The sequence below is a fragment of the Copadichromis virginalis genome, linkage group LG4 (genome assembly GCF_057382275.1).
Source record: "Copadichromis virginalis isolate Kocher_CV1m ecotype Utaka linkage group LG4, C_Virginalis_male_GT1.1, whole genome shotgun sequence".
Classification (NCBI taxonomy): domain Eukaryota; kingdom Metazoa; phylum Chordata; class Actinopteri; order Cichliformes; family Cichlidae; genus Copadichromis; species Copadichromis virginalis.
This window is the reverse complement of record NC_140621.1, coordinates 14,958,830-14,966,095: the sequence shown is the minus strand read 5'-3', so window position 1 is coordinate 14,966,095 and position 7,266 is coordinate 14,958,830. Positions and strand designations below refer to the sequence as shown.

The 7,266-nt window shown below is 38.3% G+C and overlaps 1 pseudogene; it reads left to right on the top strand.

Annotated features, from left to right (window-relative positions):
* Positions 1 to 5,089: 5,089 nt before the first annotated feature.
* Positions 5,090 to 6,563, top strand: LOC146711067 (uncharacterized; annotated as a pseudogene).
* Positions 6,564 to 7,266: the final 703 nt, after the last annotated feature.

Genomic DNA, 7,266 nt, shown 5'->3' with positions numbered 1-7,266 from the left:
TTGGATTTTAATCCACCATGCCATACCATATGAAAAGCATCTGGCTGCCAACAGCTTCGTTTGCTGGAGATCAGCATGGCTATGATCCCATGCACATAAATGGAAAACTCCTTCAGTGTGTCATTCAAGCTCAGCCATGGATTGGCCTCCTCAGAGGCTGGACATCAACGTTATTGAAGCAGCGTGGAATCATGTTGACAAAGAACGAAAGGCTGCCAAGATCCAAATGTAAATGTCCTGGAGAACTATACCTAAAGAGTACTTAAAGAAATGACAAGAAAATTGCCATGAGAAAGTTCATGCTGTGCTGAAAAATAAAGACGTCATTAGAAAGCTTGTTGGAATTACACAAATTGTTTTGGGGGTTTTTAATGCTCTGATAAATCAATGCAGCTATTTCTTGTAGAAATGTGGAGTGGGTCAAGAGCCATGGAAGTGTATTTCCAACTATATAAAACTAATTCTTTGCAGCCTCTCATTTGTCAGTGCAAATTAATGAATGGAGACTCCATGCATTCCAGGAGAAGTGTGTAGCTGTCTGCATCCCCGGACCAACAAAGGGAGTTGCCTCTAACAAGGCGTGGCTCTTGCAAATAAAGAGCGCAGTTTTATTTTATTTTATTTTTTGTTATATACTTTTATTTGATTTTGTCACACAGTGAGTGTGACCCAAAGTTAAGCCGCAAGTTGTCTCATCTGTTGACCGGCATATATCAATTCACTGTACGCTATTAATTAAATATGGCTTAGAAGAGTAACATCATTTATTTGCATGCGTTATCCCTTGGGCAACATCCACAGTCATTTATGCCCACACATACACAAAGTAATCCTTATGGTGTTGTGAAGCTGTTTTGCATAGCCTGTATTTAATCCTAATGTGGGAGTGGGTTACTTTGCATTTCCGTTGCATTGACAAAATGACAAACAATCCTTTTTCTGTTAGTGTTGAAGGAACCTTAAAAAAGGCAAAAATGTGTGAGACACTTTTGAGTTTACTAAATTTAAAAGAAACACATCTCTGCCAATGTCCAGAAACAGAAGCCATGTGGGTGCAGTTTAAGACAGTCTCCAAGGGAATGACCTTTCATGTCTATAGCAACTGAGAATATCATATGAGAAGAAGAAAAAGGAGGAGTTCAAACAAACAAAAAAAAAAGTGAAGAGGGAAGATCTGAAGCAGGAAGATCATCGAGGTCAAATGAAAACTAAGTAATTCTGTTTCTGGAAGCGTATCTATAGACGCAAGCTCTGCTCTGTCACTCTTATTAATAACACCACAGCTCAGTCAAACAAATCTTTGTTTTACTGATTTACTCTAGGAAAAGAAAAAGTGAAGAGTTCACCCTTCAAAACCTCAAATAAAATCCACAAACACTTTGTTTCCAACTGTGTTTCATTTTCTTCACACTGACTTGTTAACTTCATATCCTGGTAACACCCAAATATTTTTTTTTCTAAACAGCTTACTTCCTCTTTCCTCTTCACTTGGGTGACATCTCTGGCCCACCGCATACACACACCCACACACCCACACACCCACACACACACACACACACACACACACACACAGAAAACTCCCTCTGCTAGGAAAATTGTGAGTTATGTTAAGACTGGCCGTTTGTGTAAATGTGTGTGTGGTACTGCTCCCAGTGTGATGGCTTGGGTTTTGTGCTGAGTAACTCTGTGACTGTCTGTGTGTCTGTGTGTGTGTGCATGCGTGTGTGTTTGTGTGTGTGTACCACTCGCTGAATAGACAAAATCCGCCTGACTTCATTATGTGGTATCTGGTCGGCTCGTATTGCCTGTGTAATACCGAGATTTGAAGATGGTGTCAACACTGAAAAGCTACCAAAACATAATGCCCCATATACTTAAAATGCCCAGAGGAGCTGCACGTAATGGTGTTTGTTGATGGTTAATGGTACACACACACACACACACACACACCCACACACACACAAAGGGAAGTCCATTTTTTGTCATATCATCTTTCCTCCATTCAAATTATTCACAGAAATTGTTTTATGTTTGCACATCCTATGTTCATAGTTTTAATCCCTTTAAAGGTCCCCACAGCAGATCATCTTTCTCGATCTCATCCTATCCCTGGCATCGTCTTCTATCACACCAACCCTCTGCATGTCTTCACAGTAAGAAAAAAAAGCTATAGATTGTACAGCTAAAAACTGGCAGCAGGGTTGACATCGCCTTGCTGTAAAACACAGCCACCATATTGTAATTGTTTTTAGTTTTTACTGTAATTTTTTACAGGAACATACTTTTTTTTAAATGCTGTAGTGGTGCTGTAAATCTTTACACCATTCTTTGCAGTAATAATGTAATTTTTAAAGTGTGTATATGTCTACTAATACTGTAACTTTATCTTTAGTACAGTGATAGTGTCATTTCTACAGTAAATTATCTTGTGAAACTGCAATATTTGAGAGAATATTTGAGAATAATTGAGCCCAGAGGAAATTATGTAACCATGTAATGTAATTATGTAACTAGTTGACTACACAACTGTCCTATCAGTGTTGTAAAAACAAACAACTTCTTGAAAAATCTAAACTTTTATTTAATATAAGTTTTACATTCACAGACATATTATCAGTCTTCTTAATATTTTGTTAAAAACACTGATGTATTTATCACACAATTACACTGTAATTACACAGTGTGGCGCATCGATCACACATTCATAACACATTGAGTCAAACACTACATCCATTAACATCCTCTGACGTCTTCCTCTTTTCCTCTCTCACTGCGCCCCAACATGCCTTCCCACTCTCTTCCTTTTCCTCCATCTTCGGCCGACAGTACAGTTTTCACCTTGTTGGTCAACAACACCTGAGGCAGTTGTTGATGACCCAGGCCCCAACTGTTCCAGTATGGAAATCTCCTTCTTTATGATCTGCGTTTTTGATCCCTCCAAGACTTTAGGGTAGACGCCCTTCCTGATGCAACTCACCCCATTTATCAGGACTTGTGATTGGCACAAGAAGTACACTGGCACCAGTGAAACCATGATCCTATATTTTGCAAAGATAATGTACAATTATATTTACCATTTAAACAGACTGGCACTATGCACCCCTGCAACATGACAGCTTATTTTATAACTTTTTTTTTTTTTTAATCATGGATATGCTGAGCTTTAAGTGTCTTTTCTATACCATTTTAACACTTAGACCCCTGACATTAAAGGGTGTAAAGGGCAGGGGAGGACTTGTGAAAAGGAAACAGGACGGACATCAAAGCTATTTTAAGTACACTCTAGTTGTAATGCTGTTTTTCTCTTCATACAGTCATTACAGTCACTAGGCTCGTCTTAGTGAAACTGACTTTTGGCATCACGTGTGCTCCACTTATTTTCTGTGCAATTTGCAGTCATCTTTAGCTGTGTTCCTTTCGTCTTAGATGACACAGAAACATGTCTGAGAGGAGATCAACAAGCTACCACACACGTCAAAGCAGTGCACAAAGCTTATTAATGGTTTGTGTGAATAAGTGTGACAGTTAGCAAAGGGAGGGCCAACACAAAGAAAATATCACATTACAAAGTCTGAACACTGCAAACAGTTGGAGGAGGGGAAGGCGCATACACTGAAAAATCACACAGACACACAGGTTCGAACCTTAGAAATGTGAATGAGTGCTTACTATAACAGTACTAGGTAATGCTATTAGACTACTTTGGCTTTTAACACATTATATCCAAGGACACATGCACATACTGGAGCAAACAACATATCTCTTTTGTTTCGCGGTTACAAAGGCGGACAAATGATACTCTCGCAAACAATCACCTTTTCCTGTGATACCAGAGAGCCAATAAGGCAGCCTTGTTCATAAAGTTTAAACGTGTTTGAACACAAACAGCTGCGAACTGTGAAGACCCACTTAATGTGGTGTGTAATACACGTGAACAATGAGAAGAGGAAAAAGGGTTTATATTTTAAATCTGCAGTTTAAAAGTAAAGATTTCAAAGTAAATGTTTGTGATTTGTCATTTTGGTCTATTTTAAGATGAACACTAGCTGTATTGTTGAGGTTACAGTCACTGAATTCTACAGTCCTCCTGAGTCACTGGACTTCTCAATATATTATTAGTCATGTACCCAAATTTATCGTCATTACAATGAAAACAGTGAGATGGAAATTCCATAAAAAGCAGCTTTAATTGTACAGGATTACGACACGGTTGGTCAGAAATATTTTGACTTCAGTAGTGGCTACTGTTGGCTTTGCTATGTTTGATTTGGCAGATTTTCCTTCCTGGTGCAACCTTAAAGGGATTGGTGTTTCCTTCCAGGATCGATATGGGAAGCTATTACAATACACTATGAATCAGGAGTGGGAAATTCATTTTCTCAAGGGGTCACATGAGAGACACAATAAGTTGAACTGAGTTCTGCTCAATTTTAATTTTCTTAATCTCTTGTTGTTCCGGCCCTCCACAACAGTCCATGATTCTCACATATCCCCTTATGAGAAATTAATTGCACACACCTGCAACTTCAGTTCAAGACTTCTAAACCTGAAAATTTGTACCCCACACCCCCACCCTGCACACGTTGGAGCATAATTAAAACAACAACGCTCCCTGGTGGACACACAAGTTGTTTTAGAACAGTTCATTAGGTTTTTTCTCCGTGTACTGTGTATATTTTCATAGAAATGTGGCATTATCACCACTTTTATAACATTATATTATCTTACATTATAAGATAACGCATTAATTAAAATTTTAACTACATTAGGTCCACCGTTACCACAGCATGTGTCTCTGTTAGCTTCTAGTGATACAATTCCCATCCATGGATAGAAAAAGTCATTATCAAAAGTTATTTTCTTCTGTAACACATCTGTGTGAAAGGCCATCATATCCACATCCTCCTGAGACCCAGTAATTCATTTTTGTGCACTGTAGTACACATTTAGCTTTTGCTTGTATCACTCACACTCTACATGCCACTCTGTTGAGTCCTGATGTTTCTTAGAGAGGTCAACAGCACCTTTAAAATGATGTCACATGTGTGGGGGTGTGGCCTTCCCAACTCTCTTTTTCCTACCTTTCAAAATGGCTGGCATGCCCACAAGCACATTTTATGGAAGAAAGACATGTAAGCATGATATCTACATTTAAGATATTTTTTTAAACTCAGATTTTGATTAATTTTCAAAAATAAACATCTAGTAAGTAATTTGAGGGGGTTTTCAGACCTAACTTTATTTAGTTTCACGGAGAAAATGACTAATTTATTAATGTGTACTCTGGTGCACGTCAGGACTTTGTACTTAAATTTATTTCACTTTTTTCTAAACAACTCTTTGACAGAGGCAGAAAGAATTCTTAACACAATCATTGAGGGAATTTCAGACATAGATCTTTCAGAAGATGAGAGTCATATGAGCCAGATAGGAGAGGGTGAAAACCCAGAGAGAGCCAGACAAAGATTATCAAGATGCAGGGTGTAATGGAGAACGACACAGGGTCAGCTGAAATCTGCCGTCATCCTATCTGGTACAAAACCAGCATGTAGGAGAATCAGGAATTTTTGATTTTGAGTGAAAAAAGTATGGGTAACGTGCAGAAATGATTTCCAGTAAATTGATTTAACTTATAAAGATAGTATAAATGTGTTGCAAGTGAACTATATCGGATATTGGAGTATCTAAATTTTATTTTGCTAAATAATTTTCCATTATCTTAGGTTTATGCCTTTGTTGGAAGAATGCAGAATTGGAGATGATGGTACCCTAATGACACTTAATGATTGGAGCCCACAGCAGTATTTCCAGCAGTACATTGACAAAAAACTAATTCAGGACTTGTCCTTGTTGACCAACCAGCGTATGGTACAGGATTCAGGGTGTAGTTTAAACACAACACCAGAAGAAATCAATAGCTTTTTAGGAATCTCAGTGTACATTGCATGCCTTGGATATCCGAGAATTAAAATGTACGCAGTTATAGCTGATTCCATGACATGTGGTCATTTCTACAAGATCAGGTCTTCGCTGAAAGTAGTCGATGATCTGCCAGAAAATGAGAAAAAAAAAAAAGGATCTCCTGGGGAAAGTCAGGCCACTTCTAAAGAGAGTCCTTTAGGTTGCCTCAATCTGCCCAGGCCAACAAAGGTCTGTATGATGAACAGATCGTTCCATTCACTGGCTGTCCCAATTCACAAGTCCCAAGACCTGCAGTGGTTGCAAATATAATATCGACATGGGAGGGGTTGACCTATCTGATCACATGCTCAGCTTCTACAGAATATCTAGTCGGACCAAAAAGTGGACTGTTCGCACCACACGTTATTTCATTGATTTGGTCATCACCAACTCCTGGCTTCAGTACCAACAAGATAGCGAGGACATGCAACAAGCTCAGAAGAACTCCCAATACCTGGAGTTCAAGCGCCTCTTGGCTGAGGAACTGATAAACAAGGGACAAATATATGAACAAGACCTGAATAATACCAGTGATGAAGAGTTCTCTCTAGAAATCAAGAAAAGGATTGAATTTTGTTAGTTTCACATTCGTGATCAATGAACTCCCCTTGTGCACTGTAGTGCACATGTTGTAAAATTTTAATAAAATTAGTTAAAAACAAAATTGTTTTTGCAATGTGTCTTTTACCAACCCAACACTTGATTTATATGGAAAAATCAAAATACTTTTTTTTCCCCTGGGTCTCACCGAGACCCCTGTTCGCTTAATGAATAAATTGTTAAAATGCTAAAATGTCTTTGTTACAACAAAGAATTACTCAAACAATCACAAATTGTCCTCAAAGTTTATCTCACAGACAAATTGCAGTCGACATTGGTTAATAATCTGAGGCTATCTAACTCTATCCTATTACTGATTAGTGTAATCTAACATCTTTGTGAATAAAATTTAACAAATTAATTTCCTCCTTGATGCAGCTGTGGCATCTTTAAGAGCGATAGGGTTGTCTTCATTGTGTAACGGTGAAACTTTTTACTTCATCAGTATTGTTATCTGCCTGTTGGCAGCGTGGACACCTAAGTTGACTGATATCACAGGTGTATCTACTAAAAATCGCGGATGAGTTTTAACCCTGGTGACCTCAACCTCAAGGTCAAAGTCAGAGATCAGGTTTTCTGAAAGTCTTTTGAATTCGACAGGACACCATAGGATTTTCAGATTGATATCAGAGGTGCCTTCACTAAAAATCTTAGACGAGTTCAAATCTCAGTGACCTTGACCTCAAGGTTTTTTGAAAATCTTGT